At 41.9% G+C, this 20,721-nt stretch overlaps 1 protein-coding gene across 1 annotated transcript in view; it reads right to left on the bottom strand.

Annotated features, from left to right (window-relative positions):
- vav3 (vav guanine nucleotide exchange factor 3) overlaps positions 1 to 20,721 on the bottom strand; it is a gene marked incomplete at its 5' end in the record, with an annotated part of 90,738 nt that overhangs the window by 52,633 nt on the left and 17,384 nt on the right.

The raw sequence follows: 20,721 nt of genomic DNA, 5'->3' as shown, positions 1-20,721 counted from the left end.
ATTTTTGCATACATGCAGATTCAAACCAGGAAGGAGTTCGCTGTGAGGTGAGATCGCTCACCACCATACCTGCATCTTCCCCTGTATATTTTCACTCCACTTGTGTAGCGTTCACATGAACGCAGCACGTGACCTGGATCAGCTGTTTGACATCACTCTGCCCTCGGGGTTTCTCTCCCCGCTCCGTCCGAGTCATCCCGGGAGCTTCGCCCTGCGGGGGGGGGGGTCAATCTGTCCGCCCCAAACTAACAGGTGCAAACACACCTTCACAGCGTGTTAGCGTCACCAGGCGCTCCCCGCCAACCGCTTCAGCGCTCACTTGAGAGATTGCCGTGCGTCGTGTCTCGGGAGTGTCCTCCCACACGGCAGCCTCCATTTGGAACGGATTCAGTTTGTTTTCTGCACAAAGGACCCGGGATTGTGTCTAAAGAGGATGAGTTTGGAGCGCGTACAATTCCAGCGTGTTCCGTTTGCGTTGCCGCAGCACAGAAAACCTGAAAGCCGCTACGAAAAGCTGTTGCTTGAGGGCACGTATAAAAAGGTGACGTGCTTCCTTTGCTGAAGATTTGTATCAATCAAACTCATCTTCAAGGTCTGAATATCTTCAAGATCTCTCAGGCCTTTTACCGTCACTGTGTCAGTGTTTGCCAGACACATTTTATAAATGTTGTTTGTGCTTCCTGATGGAAAAACACTTTTTCCTTTTGCTGTTCAAACATTTACTGTTTGGAGATAAACTTGTTGTACAAGTTGAAATTACAAGATAACTAAAATTTACATAGAAATATGCAATTAAATGAGCAAATACAATACGTCTTTTTAATGCATTTGTGTTTATGCGGGACTTGTAACATGTGTGACTCCCAACTAATTTATATCCTTTGTGTATCGCTAAAGTTGCCCGCCTGCTGTTGCACATGTGACTGATTACAGTTATTTGTCCACGTATGCACACTTGAGCATGTTTGTGTTTCCGAGCACGGCTGTGTGACAGATGCAGCCGGCGCACAAAATTCAATTCACCCAGAGAGGAGCCAATAAAATCCCTGATTGCCTCGGAGAGAAAGAGTAGCTAATGTTTGACAATCAGCGCCATGGCTCATTAAGGCCCATAATACATAATTAGTGTGTTTGGGTATACATATGTGTAGCCGATTGGAGTGCAGCGCACGTAGGCCGTTCCTCATCATGACTTTTACTGTCTGCCTCACTTTGTCCTCGGCTCCCCGCTCATCAAATACAGCCCTGCGTTATTCTGCGGCTGTGCATATGGTCAAGAGGCAACTTCCTATAAACCAAGGCAGGTAGATTTAAAGCCATTCAAAGTCATTAAGTCAGAACTACTATAAACCAATGTCGGAATGTGGTCTGGAAAAAAAAAAATCCGAAGCGCGTCGTGCCCTCAAGACAATTTGCGCGAACGAGATGAGATCAGTCGAACCACTTCGGTCTGTCAGGTGTAAATACGTCGAGCAAAGTGGATTGTCCACCGTGAAAGTGTGCAAATCACCCGCAGCCTGCCAGTTTCAGATAGTTTAAGCAAGACAGCAAGAAATCCAAAATCCCCCCCCAAATTAATCAAGACGTCATGTTTGTTCGCAACTCTTCCTCTGCTTCCCGAGGTGACCCCCACGTAGAAAATGGCTGATGTCAAAACACAAGAGTCGTAAAAAAATCTGGATTCTCCCGGCCCTTTTTACAAAGTGCTGTGGTGTTTTCTGACCAGTCCGGTTTATTGTTCAGGTGAACACAAAGTCATTTATAAGATGTCTTCAGATGTTCCTCAGCTTAGTCCATTTTTAACGACAACCAGTAAACGGTACCTGCAAGTGACGGCGTAAAGAACAAACCGGAAAAGTGGTGCATCTGCAATGTATTTATTTATTTATTCCAGCTTTATTTTTCAAAAGCATTCAATTGAGATCAAATGATCTTTTTTACAAGCAAGGCCTGATAGTAGAGCGGACCAATCACAGCCCTTGCAGTCTGCGTCGTTTCGACGTGGAGTAACGTAATTTTAAAGGTGCATGTCAGGCGACTCAGAGACTTTTTGCCAATGTGTTTTGTTTTGTTGTTTTTTTACCATGAATTGGCCTTAATAATGAAGTTTCATCTTCACTTTGATGAATGTAAAGGCTGCAGGAAGGTTTCTGTTTTCACAATTAATAACAATAGGCAAATGGGGGGGTAAAGCATAACAAGTTGTGCTTTTGCTTCAAAAGGCTCCTAATACGGGCGCCAACGTTTTTTTCACTGTTTTCTGAGCATTTCTGTTTTTCAAACTTACCATTTAATGGAAAGAAGAAAAAAAACATCTCCAGAGAGAGACTATTAGTGTAACGGTTAAACATATTTCCATGATTGAAGGAATAAAAACTAACCTCACTAGATGACATAATACTTAGACAAAATCAGACCAAATAATAACAGAAATTCATCTTATGTGGGTGCAGCCAGGGTATAGTGGGCACTGCTCACCATTGCTCTGGCAAAGGAACTCACAATAAAGTATATAAGCTGTGGGTATTGCCCTCATCTCTTTTCCTCCTAATAACGCCGGCTCAACAACGAAAGGTCAAAAGTAAGGTCATCCTGGCTGTCCAGGTAAATCACATCAACTTCCACGGAGCGCAGCCCCTCAGGGGAACCACACACACACACACGCACATGCACACGCACGCGCACACGCACACACACACACAAGTTCACACTGTCCGTAGGAGATCTTAGAAAACCTCTCCTCCTACCTTCCCGGATATATTCTGTTTGCACTGATAGGGGAGTGTATTACACACACGGTCACACATTTGCATTGGTTTTCACACCCAGACAAACCCACAAGTGTGCAACAAGCATACTGATGTTTCCAGGCACCCATCTGACCTGCCAAATCCTCTCCTCTGCTGCTGCTGCTGCTGCTGCTGCTGCTGCTGCTGACAGGTGATTTAACTCCAGCTGAAACCCACACCGTCGGAATCAGCACGCCACTCACACCCAACCAGCAGCAACCGGCGTGGACTGCTAAGCTCTAACCACTGTGGGTACGGGGGGGCTGTCTTAAATCATTTTGTGTAGTTGGTGAACTCATGTAATTCAGACGTCATGAGAATCGTACTGATGCAAGTCGGTTATTGCAATCGTGTGCAGAAGAGCAAAGCACTTGGTGGATAAAAATCTATTTATTTCAGACTTGGACTAAATTATCAACAAGAAAATCCCCAGCAAAACGCTCGTGGAAACAAATGTTACAGTGAAAGAATGAACCTGTCATAGGCACTGCAGCAAAAGAAGAACTGGCCTGATTTTAAGTCCCTAAAGCCCCACAATACTCAATCCTACAACTCCCATGAGGGGAGTTGCCTCAGCTTCTGCATCCTCTGTTCTTTCAAACTCAGCATACATCTGTAATTCATTCAGGATTTCTGCCAAACTCAATCCATAACATCGCTAATGAAATTGTCAGAGTTATGACAGTATCATTAGAGCAATTTTCTAAGTCATAAAAAATTATTTTTTTTTTTTTTTAAGGGCCAAAAGAAAGTTTCCAGCAATATTTTTGGAGGTTGACACGTATTTTTTGTGTTTCCATTACATCAATGAATTACCCTTTTAAATTGATGAGTTCAAGATGAAGCAGGTTTTTTTTTTCCTTCGGAATTGTCCCTTTGCAGCAAGAAGTGGCACGCTTACAAATCAATTGTCACCATATTTTTTTGGTTTGTGATGTTTAGTTTTTGTTTTTACTTGAGTACCTGATCTGTGTGTGGCTGTAAATGATCACTGCAGAATAAAATCCAAGACTTTATACTGAAAGATGAAGAAGAATCCCCGACTCAAAGATAGCACCAAGCATCCCCGGGCTCCTTGTCTATTGTGTTCACTCCTGCTATTACCGTCGACTTCATCGTGGCAGCCGCGCTAAAGACATAACCTCATCCCTCCGCCCACTCCCAAAGCAATCTACAAGACGATCTCCATTGTTTCATCAGGTTGACGAGGCGATCTCATTCCCTCACAGCTGAAACACTATCTCGCAGTTAAGTGAGGATGAAATGAAGCGAAAGAGGGAAAATCTGTCTCCCCGAGGGGGTCTTCCAGTTGAAAATATAAACTCTTGGTTTCAGGGGTCTCTCGAGCAGCCGTCACGGCGAGGCCACCGGGACGCCGTTTCCTAAAAGATGCACGTTCCGGCTCCTCGTGGGCTTCATTTGGGTGAGCAGAGACTTGAAAGGTTCTCCGAAAACTGTAACAAAGAGCGAGTGCGAGTTTGAGTGGGGTGTCTGTGCTGTAAACGATGTCCTAAGGCAGTCAGTGAAAATCCATATGGACATTCCTCTGAATCTTTTTTTTTCTTTTTTTCTTTTTCCGAGGAGTCTTTGATCCTGCTGCATCAGTCATGGAGCCCTACGCCTCAGTTTGAGTCTGTACAGTCTCACCCAGCGAGACCTTACAAGCCAAAAGAGTGGACGCCCAGTGTTTAAATCAGTTAAGGGGATTTACCTTGCGAGTAGAAAGAAAGAAAAATGTTATGGAGGATTTTTTTTTCTTCCTGAAAGAGTTTCAGTGACCTTCCAAGTTTACAGTAGAACCGACATGCCAACATATACAATCATTTCAAAAAGACACTGTAAAGTATATTGATTCCTTGCATCGAACTGGCAAAAGACAGTTTTCACATCCACTTTGTTAGGATGGACTTGGCAAGCCTCACTGGAGTGGATGGATGGACAGACAGATTGATAAATGGATGGGTGGATGGATGGATGGATGGATCCATGGAATGAAAGGATACATGCATGAATGAATAATTAATGGTCAGGCACATGGATGAATGAACAGCTGGATTGATGGAAAGACAGACCAAAGGATGAACGTATCAATGAATCGACAAACAGATGCATACAAATGGTCAGATGGATGGATGGATGGATGGATCAATCCATGTACTAGATGCCGTTGTGAAAAATGAGGCATTTATGATTAAAGTGACAGAAAAATTATCAATATGTTATATACGTAGCAACAATTTTTTTCAGATATAACAATATCTTCCTTTTCTGTATTTTGTTCATGATGATGTCAGTTCACATGTCAGCAAGGCAAAGAGAGAAAAAAAATCAGCAAGGCATTATGCAAGAAAGATCATATGTGTTATATTTAAATGATGAATTATTCAAAAGTGTTTTTTTTCTCTGTCCGCCAATATGACCTGAATTTGAAGTGCAGCTTATTCAGACTGTACTCACTTCATCAGTAGGTGGCTTTCACCTGGGACAGCCGCTGAATGTAATTAAGTGGCTGGAAGGTCAGATAAGCCAGGAGGCCTGCTGCGCTTCAGAGAAGACTCACTCTGATGGGAAGTAACTTATCACCTCCAAGCTTTTCAGGGGACAAACACAAACATGTCCATCCATCAAACACTGTAGCAAGCACCTTCCAAAAACTCACATATAGTGTTTTCCAGCAAACAAAAGACATTTCTTTTTTGCCTTTGCTTGTTGTACAGTCCCACTGGCTGCAGGTAAACAAGGGCTGGAGCAGCTCGAGGTGCTATTCATCATGGTAGTTTACATGTCAAGCATTTTATTGCCTCCTTCCATCGATGTGGATTATATAGTGTTGACCAGAGCCATAACAGGCAAATCCTCACTGAGATGACACCATAAATCCAAATCCCCATGAAATAGAGTAAATATCAGCTCAAGACTAAAAGCCTGGAAAGCAAATGAGGAATTCAAACATCCCATTTTATTGAAGCCTGGCTGTCTGTGTAGCTTAATGGTTTTAAATTTGCCACAAACTTGTCAGCTTTAGCACTTTTTATTGGCCACTTCATCACATAGTGGTGTATACTGAAAATGCAACAGGCAGGATGAATATGTTGACCTTAAAAAAAAAAAGTCTGCATAACAGAAATTCCTCAACTCGCTGACGTTCTTCTGCTCGGGTTTTATTCTGATGTAAGTTACGGTAATGTGTGAGATCTTCTTGATATACATAACATGACACATCAAACCAAGTGATGAAATTCCAAACTTGCCTTGAAACTACAGCCATTAAAAAAAATTTAAAACAAGGCCAGACTGAGCACGTTCAGCTCATCTGCAATATTGAAATAAAAAACAAATGTGATTCCACTTCTGGATGTGTGCAGCTGAAGCTCCAGCCACAAATAGCCAGGCTTGTCATATCTATATGGCATAAGTGGGTTAGCGTCATTTAGCATACCCCGAGGAGTTGCCGTCATAATCACGAGTGCTTAAATGCGCACCGTTTCAATCTCGCTGTGCAGATTTTGCACATTAGTCATGCAGCTGTGTGCAATCTTGCCATGGTATTTTACTTTGGCTTGATAAATTGAATATCACATGGAAAATGTGGCTTCTTCCGTCACATCCAAGTCCGACTCGGTTAAAACACGATACAAGTGGGGGGAAAAAATCTCCAGGTTAGGGAAAGACTGGGCGGTTGCACAGACTCCTGATAGATGCAGGAGTTTATGTTCAGATGGCTTTGTTATCACGACAATGTCACCACACGCTGACGCAAAAAACAACTTGTGTGTACGATGAATGCCTTTATGTTCCCTGAGCTTTACAGTTATTCCTGTGCCTTTGGAAGGCAGCACAGGGAAACGCTGTGTGATGAGACTTCCTTTCACACATCAGACTGGATGAAGAGATTAGTATCGATCAACACCTCCTCTGAAGATGTGAGATGTAATGGATCACATACATTATCTTCCATTATAGATTGTGTCTTGAGAGAGACATTAGAAGTCACCGGATGAAACCCCGTTTTCAAGAAGCTGATTTCAAAACTGTTTATTCAAAGCCGCGGGTAATACCTGAATTTGAAGGGCCCGTTAATATAATACGCATTAATGCTCATTTGTGAGCACACCAGGAGCTGAAGGGTTGCTTTTACTTAAAATTCATATTTTTTTAACTGTTTTTATTTTTACAATGCCTCATTGGAAAAAGAAAATTGTAAGTGGACAAAATATTGCATATTAAAATGATGAATCGAGCTAAAACTCAAAACCATAAGTTTTATGACCAGATCAGGCCTTTACAAATGGGGTAGGGTTAAACTTTGCAATTACTACTTTGGAATTGCAGTTCTCTAATTGGTGCAGCAAATGAAAAGTTTCTATTGTTTATGGATCCCAACAGATAAAAGCTTTAACTATGACCTTAAAGTTCATTTAAGACCAGATTTTATCCCCCATCATGCAATAAAAATACAACAATCAGAGGGTTTGATTCAACAATCCTCAAAAAATTGCACAATGTTGACAGTGAAGTTGCTAATGCTAAAACACTTTATTCGTGTCTCTGATTAGGGCAATCAAGAAAGAAATCTTAATGAAAACAGTAATAAATAACCGCTATGTATTAATGTTAACACTAATGTATCAGGCGCTTCTCATTTTCTCTTGCAGGACTATACAGCCACTGTTTAATTTCCCATTAAATTATCAATGCAGTAATGCTATATTGCTGAATGTTTCTCCATGTACCTAGAAACCAATCCACAAGGTTTTTTTTAATGTAAGATAAATGACAAGGCTACCATTTTGTATTATGTCATTTACTACATGTGTTCAAACTTTTTTTTTTCTAGACCATGTGATTTAAAGCAAACTGCCTCTTTTGGGATGTTATGTAACCGCACACAGTTTATGGTGAAGCGTGGCGGAGGGAGATTAGCTTTCACAGTCGCCCACACTGTGAATGACAGTGCAGCCGCCCACTCCACCTCCACCTTTGGGAAGCAATCACAGGACAAAAGCCCCCCCCCCCCCCCACCCCCTCTTCCACCCCCTCCCGATACTAAAGCTTTCAGCATCTGGAAAAAGCATCGCTGTCATGAACACCGACGTCGGCTGCGCTGCTCCTGCAGGATCTTTACAGGAAAAACATCTCGGCGAGATCAGAAGAAGCTAAACGTCCCTGTGAAATCCCATTCGCCGCCGTTAACTCGGATACGTTACAGAGATGACAGGCGACGCCTCCGGCGCCCTGCGAAAGGTTTTAGCGGGGAAGTTTTTTAAAGATGTGTCAAACAAGGATCACACTTGTTGAAAGTGGAAGCTCACGCATTCGTCTCTTCATACATGGAGCGAGCAGGTGCCCCGGGGGGGGTGGGAAGAAAAAAAAAAAAAAATGGCAGTGGACGGCAGAGAGCGAAACAGACATGCAGAATGTAAACATTTCTATGCCGAAGATGCATGGTTGCCCAACTGGAAGCAAACACTGACCACGGGCAATTCCTGCTCCGAATAAATTCTCTTAGCAGAGTCATCTGCGTGTAGGATCAAAGCTCTACGGCTCCACTCTGATGTCTAAACTAAATGTGATGGAGCTTTTTTTTTTCTTTTTGATAAAGCTGATGTCTGATTTATTACAGTCAGCAGACTTAAAAGTGTGCAGGTCGGAGAACTTGACATTTTGAACAGTGTTGCTCCTGGATACACTTCATATCAAACTCCTGCATGGAAATTTTAGTCCCCACAGCTCTCGTTAATTCCAACACAAGATAGTCCATTTTTCATTAGGACGACTTTTTAATTTTGAGGGGGAAAAAAGGCTTTGATGCTGGTGTTCTGAATGATTTGGGGATTTAGGAGTCCTTAGGATTCCACCTTTTTTGAGTTGAGGAAAAGACCCACTTTAAAGATTGAATTTCCCAGTTTGAACTTTGGATATAAAGTTACAGTGTCACTGTTAATAAATGTGTCCTTGGAAAAAGCCAAGAACAATGGGTGTGTTCCTTCTGATCTTTTTATTGGAATGATGTTCCAGGCATCACGACATCTAAGAAAAAAAGAACAGCCGCATATGGTGTAAAAGCAAAGCTTCTCTCAAACGGAAATGCAAAAACAATGTGTTTTCATTTTAAATAATGGAGCGTAAACTTATTTATAATTGAGTTCAAGGGATAAACTTTGTGTTATGACTCATTCATTCAGAGAGTTTGAATCCGTCCCATACTTAGAACGCTCACACTTAAAATAGTCCGTATCGCTTTAAATTATTTGCCCTAATTTCAATAAAAAAAACATCAGTTAAACCAGTCATTTCTGAGCAACTTCAAAGACTCAACCGACTCCTTGGCCTCACGTCCTGACGAAGTGACGAAAGACTCATGATCAACTCACACAATTCTGCTTTCCCTTTGTGGATAGAAATGAAGCAACATCTAAGTTGATACAAAAAACAGTTCCATGACACCCCTCCAGACCTGAAAGGTTTTGTGGTTTGCACATCCGCCAGAGAGCAACTTACTGTAAGCAGCGGGTTGTATTTCTGCACGCAACTGCCTGATGAACAAAAAAGAATCAGTGCATCTTTAAAGTATAGTCATGTCTTGACATCATACATCATCAGCTATAATTCAACGTGAAAATGTTGTAGTTAACAAAAAGAAAAGCAGTACAACCAGCCTCACTTTATAAGCCTCCCAGCTGATTTAAATCGTTGCAGGTTTTTCTGCCCAATTGGCTCAGTTTTGCTACCAATCACTAAAAGTCCCAATTTTGCAGGAGGGACTAAAGAGGAGTGTCCAGGGAGAGACGAGAGTCTCTTGTTTAACTTGCGTCAAAATCCATCAGGTCATATGAAATCAAAGCTTTAAGAAATTCTTTCACTGGGCCAAGAAATGAAGGGTTGCATTGTATTACGTGATGTAGCTTCCTTGGGATCAGCTCTGATCAAGTTCTATTTAAAGAGTTTCCTTCATCTGATGGTAATTTTAAGGAAGGACTAGCAAACAATACAGACGAGTGTAAAAATAGCTCTGATACACTCCTGTACAAGAACTCTTAAAAGGGACAATAAAGTTATATGGTATTGATTGTTTTTGATTAAAAGATCAAAAGTCTGCATTCATCAAACATCTTCTCATCAGTTCAACCCCATTCTGTACCATTCAGTCACACTGAGATGTAGGTCTTTCCCCTCTAGTCCCGGGTAGCAGAAATACTCAGTATTGAAGCGACGGGAGAAAAAAAAAGAAATCTGTCAGAAAGTAGGACAGCGAGGGGAGGAGGGCTGGTTTGTAGACCTGCACTTCAGTCTTTTGTCGTCTTTGATCCTGACCACGGTGGCTTACAGCTTCACGGGGCTCTCTCGCTCTCTCTCGCTGGCCCGAGACTCGGAGGTGGCCTATAAATACCTGTCCTGCCTCCACAGACAGGTAACCTCAATATTCAGTGGCACCCGCTGATGTAAAGCCTTTCAAGTAATGTCCCCGCAAGCTAAAGTACAGTTAACCTCAAAACCCGAGCTACAATAATGCCACGATGAAGAAATCCAGCTGATCAAAACAATCTCGCTTGTTAAGCAATATGTCTCCAAGACTCATGGGAAAATAACAAGGTATTTTCACATCATAAAAAAAACAAAAAAAAAAACCTTCTTAGTTTGTTAGTGCGGGAATCCCTGCGGGGTTCACGTCTTGCACACTCACTGGGTGGCTCCTTTTGAACTGGTATGGGGGCAAAACGCTCTCTACAGCAGGCCGAATGCACATAAATCTAAATACACACCCCACCACAGACCTCAATGGGAGTTTGTCGAGCCTCTCTGTGTTGTAAACTCTCACACACACACACATACACACACGCACCCACCGGTCAAAGGAAGTCCGCTCTGACAGGTCACTGAGGTGGTCTTTGTTTCACACTGACAAAAGTGTTGACAGGCTTGTTGGCCCCCATGAGGACCGCGTGACAAACTGTCAAGAGAGGTAAGCTTTGGTTTAAACCAATACAGTTACTGTACGGCCGTGAACGCAGTGGCACACCTGAAGTAAAACTTGAGTCGGTCCACACACGAAGCAAAAAAAAAAAAAAAAAAAAAAAAAAACTCCGGAGGGCTCTGTGGTGGCCGTTTCCTCTTCCTGTTTCCTGCTGCTTGCAGAGTGGAGATGAGTCAGTCCTCAGGGGAGTCACACACACACACACACACACACACACACACACACACACACACACACACACACACACACACACACACACACACACACACACACACACACACACACACACACACTCAATAGCAAACACCATCACCCCACGTTTGCGTTTCAAAGGTCCGTGTGGTATTTTTAAATGTCAGGAAGTTACTGTCAGAAGCGTGGGTACGTCCTCTGTGTGAGTCTTTAAAAACCATAATGGTGATAATAAGTGTCACGCCGTTGCCATTGTTTCCTCTAATTTCTGCAGATTTTCCTTAAACGGTTTGACGGCTGCTCTCCTCATGACGGCATCTCCAATCTGCACGCTTTGATTCTTATCTTAATCCCTTTCTTCGGTTCTTTTTCAGTCGATCCATCTGAATTCACAATCGAAACCATACTTCCACTTTGCTCTGGATGCATTCGGGGTTTAACTATCAGGACTAATAAATCAGATAATTTCATGGGATTTTCAAAGTGTGGGGGGATGAGCCCACCGTCACAGGGCTCCGACCACAGGACGCCTCATCAGCACCTCCAATGCTCACGCCACACGCGCTTCGTCGCACGGAAAGCAGACATTTCTGGTGGGAAGCCAAGACTTCCTAATGTTTCTCACATAGATGTATTTCACGTATATTATTGATAACAGCTGTTGTCCTCCATAACCATATTTGGAAGCGGTGGTGGAAAAGAAGTTACAGAAGCCAACGAGAAGGTTTCGCTAAAAAAAAAAAAAAAAAAAAGTTTCTTCGAATGTGAGATTTGTGCTTTTAATTATCTGTCTTCATTAGTACTTTGCACATGTGAAACCCGTTTCATTTAAGTTATTTGCACTTTATTACAAAACTCTAATTTGTCTTGATCACATTTACATTTCATTCTAAAATGTATGTTTTTAATGGAATATTGAAAATATTTTGGGCTTGTTTGAGCTTTTAATTACCGTTGATTAGATTATTTAGAACAAAATACTGTAAGATGGTAAATATTCTTCTTATATCTCAATTCTTATAACTATATGTTGTTATTGTTGACCCTCATATATCTTGAAAAAAGCAACTGGCCTGTTTCCATGTATAATGCTGTCACACTTTGTAAAAGTGAAAGAAAAGCAGGATTAATCACAAATAAGTCCTTCAAAGTTGACGGAATCAACTTGACGGTTGCCACTTTGCTTCAGCGAGACGCAGGAAGTTGTTGACTCTAAACACTCCACATACAATTGAAAGCTAATACTGACACCAAGGGCAAAGTACTTTAGACCTGACATGACACAAAAAAAAAGCATGAATTTTTAATGAGAAAGGAAAGACAGCTGGTATTTTCGCTAAGGAGTGGGGTCACAGAGCAAAGCTGCTCCAGATTTGGCAGATTGGACACAATCGTGAAATATGTTCTATGGTTCACCAAGAGAAACGTGCACTTTGAGATGAAGCATTGCAGACACTCACACTGCAACGTTTTAGATTCCGGACACTAAAGGGAAACTCAGCAGGTTTTTGGTATTCGAGATCACCGATCTCTCGGATACATGAAATAATCACACTATCATTCGAGATCTAATCATTTCTAGACAGAATTATTCAATTCCTCAGCAAAATGCCCCCCCCAATATAAAAACCACCTGCTTCTCATGGACTCATGTTTACTTTTCTGCTTTTGGAGGAACACCATCACCGTGCATGAGTGTGTGCAGAGAGCAAGTCGACGGCTGCCGCGGCTAAGACACCCGATGAGCTCACGGAGGGATCAAACAGATGTCCACAATCATCAAAGAAGTTTTTTTTTTCCGAAGCGCTGAAACAATCAAAGAGACAATCCAGTCCTGTCGGCTGAAAGCAGAGAAGCAGGAGGTTCTGTGGCTGAGTGATCTCCTGGAAACCATGATTGGGCTCGGAGTGTGTGTGTGTGTGTGTGTGTGTGTGTGTGCATTCACGCTTGAAGAAAGCCAGTTGATACGAGGCGTGTGGTTCCAGTCACTGGGAGTCCATGAATTATCCACAGAGCTTTCAGCACAGCGGCTTTACAGCAGGTTCCGTCAAATTGTTGTTGCTTTAAGTCCAAAATGCACTGTGAGGAAAACGTAAGCGAAGCATGGACACTTGCTGGAAGTCAAAGTGAATGCCTTCCATAATTTAGGGGCTTTGAATTGAGGTTTTTCTAGAACAGAGTACAAAAATCATGCTGCTTTAGACTCATGCAGGAATTTACTGTATACACACACAACTATGTCCTCTGTCCAGTTTAAACGGAGGGAGACTGTCATTTAATAAACCCTTCTTCCAATAAATGTGGCTGTGTAACGTACACAGCCACATTTATTTATTCACAGTTGGCACGTCTGCAGAATACAGCTGGAATGCCGTCGTTGTTAAATTGAGGGCTTTCACCTGGATTTGACAGATCAAACTGTCTGCCAGGGAACGGCCTGCTCTACAGCTGTCAGTGTGTAAAAATCAAACCAACCGTTTTCGCAGAGACTTCGACTGCGTGTGGATTTCTGCGGACCACATTTCAGAACACCACGAGTGCACACGTGCTGCACTTAAAATGCGTATATTCCTCTCTTGTGCCGTGCGTGAATAGAGAAACCTTCATACTGTAATGGTGACGTGCGGCTGTGCTTGAACAGGCACACAAATGAATCTGTTTCAGCCACTTGAGGCAGAGAGCTTAATTGCAGGTTGTAACCCAGTGACACCCACAAAGCTATGAAGTAAAAAAAAAAAAAAAACTCCCACAACCCCTACTGGAAAGACTCCATTTGATGCAAGTCCAAGAATCGAAAGAATCCCCGTCAAGCTCAAGGTAAGGGACCCTGGTGTATCTTTTTTTGTTTTGTAAAAGGCCAATTCCACACAACATATTGACCACCCACTACACTGATCTAACGGCTGCTTTAAAAAAAAAAAAAAAAAAAAAAAGCCTCTAAAGCAATTGCGGCCGGTTGTGCCGGCAGCTCGGCCAGCCTTGCGGTGCAGCGATACACCCCGAGAATCCATTAGCACATAGCAGATATGTGATATCTGACCACGGAGATCTGCTGGGGAGAGCACAGCTGAAGGACAAAGGAAAGAGACGGAGAAAATGATGAGGAGGCGGCGGAGGGGTGGTGGTCAGGAGGTGCATCAGCCTTTAGTGGGTTTCCACAGTTAAATTTATCACAGTCAACTGAGGAGGAAGACGCTAATCAATAACCTCTCTCTGCTGTCTGTCTCCCTTTTCCGCCCCATCTCAGCTTTCATTCTCCACACCTTATCCCCCCCAAAAAAGAAAAGAAACCCACTGAATCCGCACTCCCATACGCAGAACTAGCGGCAGAGCGATAAGGGGGCGACCACAATGAGCTTTTTACACTTCATCTCTATCAAGCATATCTTTGCAGTAGTTTTCCCCCATTAAAAAACCTGAATGTATCAATGTACAGTGAAACGGCTGCTGAAACCCTGATCTGATTAGTGAAGCTGTCACATATAGACAGGTGACAAATTAAAGCTAAAACCTGAACGTTTGACCCCTAAGGAGGAGGAGGAGGAGGAGGAAGAAGGAGTTGGTGGCATTTTGCTGGCATGGCTTGGATCCACTTGGCCCGTTACCGGAAAGGGTCACCGCTAATCAATACTATGTTATGACCTTTATGCTGTGATTACACATCTATGCTAATGAGATTTTATTGTTTTTTTTTCCCCTCCAGACTGACAGTACCTCCATCCAAGGACCATGTAAGGTCACTATATAGTATCAATAGAGACAATAAAGTAAATTATACGGTGTGACCTTCACAGTCGTCACCTCTGAACCAACATGATCCATATAAGATTCTCCTAGAAAATCATCAGAACAAGCAAAGAAGAACTGTGTTCACCTCCCCAGTAGACTCAGGCACTGTACAATACATGATCATTATATTGTAAAAGAGCATCTGGGCATGATTTTTTTTTCCCATCCTATAATTTGTCATGTCGGTTATATCTATAGTAAATATGTAGATGGCTTGATTAGATGCATCAGCGTGAAGCATTAATCTTTTTTAACCATGTTATTTGCATTTTAAATGCTTAAAAACAAAACAAAGCTCAAACATTTGAATAAATTTGTCTCTTCGAGTGGGTTGAGGCCATTAAACCAGTTGTACAGGCAGATTTTCAAGATTCTGCCAATGGAGGGTTTAAATTCAAGACTACGAGGAAAGGAGAAGATGCTTGATAAGTTGTGGGCTACAATCCTAAATCATCTACCAAATGACCTGGCACGCAAAGGATGGTTTGAAATAAAGTGGCCTCCCTGCAATTCTTCAAGGTTTTTTTTTATGCCTTAAAAAAATGCATTTTGTCATAAAACACTCATAGTCTGAGATCTAAGATTCTCATCTGTTCCTGAGGACTTCATATTCACTGTCATGTTTGTTTTGGATTCATGTCGGTTATAAAAGTTCAAAATTAATAAAACATTGTTTAGAAAAAAAAAAAACTATCAATATTGCTTTTTATAGCACATATTTTTAGAAATGATTGAACATACTGCAGCTCAAGGTCAGTGAGACGAGGCTCATCTTCTCAACCCTGGTCTAAGTGAACGATGTGAGGTGACTTCACCGTAATGTGATGAAGGCTGAAGACGCATGAAGTCGTCATCAATCACCGAGTCTCCACAGCGTCTATTTAATTATAGCCCTCACATAAAAGTCCCGTTTAATGTTGAATTTAATACTTCACTGCAAGAAATTCCATGAGGCCTTGAACTATAAAACGCTACAAGTAGCACACGATGGAGTAAGCAGCTTGCATACACCTCAACAAAAAGAAAAAAAAAAATATTAATCATTTGTTCCAAGAAACTGTCCGTCATGTGACAGTGAGCACGGAAAGCTCCTGTCAGCACTTTGATTCTATTTTGAAGTGAGACAGTTAGTTACTCACAGCCGGTGACGATGATGACCGCACGTTTTTTTCATTCAAACTGGGATGTCAAATCCTTTTTTTTTTTTTTTTTTCCCCCCACACAAGAGCACAGGATGATGCTTTAAGCCTCCCAACATCCATCCATTCATCTTCTATACCACTTTATCCAACTCGGGATGTTGCAGTTCGCTGGAAGCAATCCCAGTGGTGGAAGGAAGGGTGCAACCTGAATATGTCACCATGGGAAACGCAAAGAGACAGATACTCACACTGTTTCACAATGTTACACCAACGAGGATTTAAATAGTGCTCGCTGTGTTTTTCTGGTATTTTAATTCTTCTATACTAATATTAGTCACTGCTGAGCCCTTATATGAATAGTTAATATTACTTATTATTTTATGTACTTATTTTACAATTTGACTTACTTTATTCTGTCATATTGATATTTTAAGTTCTATTCTATTTATTCTGTGTTCCTTTCTGTATGGAGCAATGTTGCACAGATTTTCCTCTGGGATTAATGAAGTATTTCTATTTATACAGTGAGCAAATCAACCTGAAACACAGCTACGAACTCACACATGCACAGGGTGTCAAACATAAGGCCCACCAAACAAAGAAATATATAGATTTGTTTTTGTTAAAACATATTTTTACAGTAATGGACACAACACTGAGACCCTGAGATCATAGCAGATTGTTGTGAGCATTATTCTCAAAGCCATATTGTGAGTTTGTATAAGCATGCATAATGCAAGTTATTTTGGGACATTTCACTGCATTTTGCACCAAAATGTACCATTAAAATTGGCTTTCTGTTGAGATTGTTGTAATTTTTTACATCAAATCTTTGGTTTTGTGACACTAGAGATGTTTTCATCACGTATACTCTGTGCCACATCAAAGAAAGAGTGCAAATTCAAAGGTCATTATGACACTATTTTACGAGTCCAGCCCACTCCAGAGGAAATTGGCCCCGTCTGTGGCGCCTGAACTAAACAGCCCTGCTCTGCACCGTCATAGGCCCCGCTTTCCAAAACCAACATTTATTTCATTGGGACCGAACTCTGTAACATCAGACACAATATAAAATCCTAGTTTGTTTAACACATCTCGACAGTAGTGTACCGATTAACCCTTTCACTGAAAGAATCCTGGTTCTATCCTGAGCTTGGAAGCTTAGCTGGAAGAACTTCAAAGGTTCCCCATTTCATACGTTGTTTACTCCAGTTTCCTCCCACAATCCAAAGACTTGTGTGTTTGGGGGTAATTGATGGCTGTAGGTGTAAATCACCCCTCTGTCCGTCTCGGCTCCTCTGTAATGGACTGAAGGACATGGATGGATGAACGGACGACTGGATGAATGGAGAATGTCTTTGACGTGTAATGTCGGACAAAATTAACTTCTGGAGAGATTTAGTGTCACTCCTATAGTTTGGTCTGCACATAATATCAGTTTAGGATGTGATACGCGATAATGTCAAGATTATGATTGCGATATGATAAATGAAAATAAAAGTAAACCATGTTGATGCTGTGGGATTTCCACTTCCAAATAACAGTGTTCTTACTTTTTCTTGGAACTCGTTTTAACCGCAACTCTACTGCATCTGTTCCTTTTTTTTTTTTTTCCTCGATCACATGTGCGCCTGTAATGGAATGTAATTTCCACTAGCAGTGTTTCCAAAGCAGAGAAGCTTTGACTTTGCTGGCTTTAGTCATTTTTTTCCCCATGATTTTTGTACTTTGTAGCTTCTGACTTCTGGCCTGCTATCACGAGGTATGATGTAATATTGAAATATTGAAGTGAAATACAAGTCACTGTCGGCACGTGCACAGTGCATTTAAACGTAGTTATAGTAGATATACTGCAAATGCTCATATCGCGATCATGATAAATTGTTGCATTGTGCAGCACTAATTATAATGCTAATTATTTGCATGTTCATAATGATTGTTTGCACTGTATACCACTGCAATGACAGTGGACGAGCTACATGTGCAAATAGGAAATCACAAGAATAAAAATGTTACACGAACAAGAAGGGAATCTCGTGGTTGTCTCTCATCTCTAAATACACACTATCACCCTTCCTCTCGCTCTCTGCCAGGTGTGTATGACCTGCCTCGCCAAGTTCCCATTCTCCCTCCAGAATCCACAACCACGCATCATGTCTGCGAGACAGATGTGCTCACCAGATGCTGTTGCTATGAGGAGAAAGTGCCGCAGACCTGCTGCCTTTGTATCCATGTTTATCGGGTATAAACAGCGTTGCGGAGCCACCGTACGAATCTCCAGCAACACAGGCGCTGTTTGCGAGTTTAGTCATGTTCGTTCCAAAGGGTTCTTACTTCACTGCTCCTCCGCCTCCAAGGTAGTGGAGTCAAGGACTTTAATGCCTTAAGATTACCCACAGTGCAATCCCAGCGAGAGACTTCCTCCACACACTCCATCAAGGCCATCATACAAAATAAACAGTCTGAGCTCATGCTTTATTCAGAAGCAGTCTTGCTATTTTCAAAAACAAAACAAATCTTTTTATTTTTTTCTAAAGACGTAGCGAGGGCAGGTGAGTGGCAGCCTGGACCGTTCCCTCCCTTCCTCACTCCATTAGCCCCGACGGAGCCAGACGAGAGAGGATTACCCACCGGCTCGCTGTCTAATTTCAAAGATGTGAGATCCACTCTGGGCAATGTGGGATTCATTCAAGAGCCATCAAAGAGTTTCACCTGAGCCGAGTGTGAGGAGCGCTGCGGGAAAACGGCCGGGGCAGAAATAAATGAATCTGTGCCTGGGAAAAGTTTATCATCTCATCTGAAAGAGTCGGGGAGAACCTGCACTCCTTGATGGATTGAGAAATCACTGTGACAAAGCTTAATCAAGTATTGACATTAAATCCTTTAGGGGGAGAGTCACGGGGAGCTACTGAGGACAGGATAGGAAATTCATTACTTTATTAAAAAAAAAAAAAGAGCGATCACAAGTGTGAGTAAATCTTAAGGATTTTTTTTTTTGTTTGTGCATTTCTAAGGAGCGTTGATAAAGACTTGAATTTGCCTGCATTTATTCAACAAGCCACTCTGTGAAAATATTTCCCTGCCAGCAGAAAGAAAGAAAGAAACTCGCCTGCGGTGCAAATGCGTTTTAATTATAAATGACTTAATGAAAAGATGACTTAATTCTCCCAGCCACTTAATTCAGCTCGGCACAGGAGTAAAAATGAACATGAAAGCAGAGATAAAAATGTGCTGTTGACTCCATCCAAACCTCCCTCAGATTGTACTTTTTTTTTTTTTTTTTTTTACAGACTGCATCATTAGCAGTTCCCAGAGATAATGTTAATATATCCTTTGTAAGGCAAAGCTTTATATAAAAGGCTCTTTTCATTGGATATTGGCCAATTAGTCATATTAAATTGTCAGTTATGAGAATCAACCCCCGCTGAGAGCGTATGGACGATTCGGCTTGTTATGTTTTAAATCGTCGAATCCGAGTTCAGCGCGGACGAGGAGATATTTTGCCTGGAGAACACAGGCGGCGGACGGGTGCAGTGGTTTGTGTCGTCACATTACCGTAACAGGATTCCTTCCTGTGTTGAGTTTGCATGTTCTTTCTAGGCTTGTTTCCTTTGGGTTAATCCAAAACCTCCCTGTCAGTGTGAATGTGAGTGTGTGTGTGGTTGCTGCCTCACTGTGTAAGCCCTGCCGTTACTCCAAACACCGGTCAGTGGAATTCAATTCAGCCCCATTTTACCACAGTCTGGATCAGGAAAAAACTGCTAAATAAAAAGGTGAATATGCCCCTGCATCCTCCAAGCCGCTATTAAATCATGCGAGGGTGGATTTGTCTTGTCACAAGTTGTTTATATTATACAGCTGGGAAGCGGAGGTGGGCAAAACTACATCATATCAAACTAAGTCTGACTGAAACTCCAAGACTGGAACAACAGACATACACTCGAGGAAATAAAGGAGACGCCTTCATCGAGATTTTGAAACCTTTTTTAGAAATCTGAGTTTTAATGGAATGTAAAGACTTGTCACATATTGTGACCATTGCTTGTGCGCTCTTCTTTGTTGCTGTTGTTGGTTGATGTTTTGTGTTGTCCCCTTTTGTTTTGTTTGGGATCTAAATGTTTGTTGAAAAGTTTAAAAAAAATAAATAAATAAAAAGAATATTGGAAAATAATGACATCATATCCATTGGAGAGACAAAGAGAAAACATGTAAATTCCACATTCACATTTGAACCAGAGTTTGTACCATCCATCTTCTATACCGTTTATTAGAGCCATCTTCACATGCAAGTTTTTGGTCAACGAAACCAAAGTGCCTGGAGGAAGCTCATTCAGGCCATCAGAACATTAAAACTTCGCCATATTCTCACTAAACACTCCAATTCAAAGTGCCTGTGCCTGAAACTCATCTTTCATAAACATTGTCTGTTACAAGCTGATTTCTCATAAAAAGGGCGTTTTGGGTTTTTTTTTCTATTTGAATAACAAAGTCGCTGTCTTTGTTCCTCTGACATCAGTGCACTACAGAGAAATGACCCTCTCATCTCATGAATGCTCCACACGCATTAGGATCCAACACCACCCTCTTTCTCTCCCCGCTTCAGGCTGCTACTTCGAGATTTCTAATTAAACCTCCTGGGGACTTCTGGAGGGCAGCGGCGGAGCTGTCAGAGAGCCGCAGACACTTTCACAGCATTGCGAGCGGAGACGGAGAGCCCTATCAAAGCACGGAACCCGGGGCCAGACTTTTAACCCCTCGTAAAGGCTGCAACGCACAGGCATTTCCACTTTAATGAGAGGAAGCGATTAAACTGCTGGGTCATGTTGCTGACTTT

The sequence above is a fragment of the Blennius ocellaris genome (assembly GCF_963422515.1).
Source record: "Blennius ocellaris genome assembly, chromosome: 19".
NCBI classification, from domain to species: domain Eukaryota; kingdom Metazoa; phylum Chordata; class Actinopteri; order Blenniiformes; family Blenniidae; genus Blennius; species Blennius ocellaris.
This window is presented reverse-complemented; position numbering and strand designations above follow the sequence as displayed.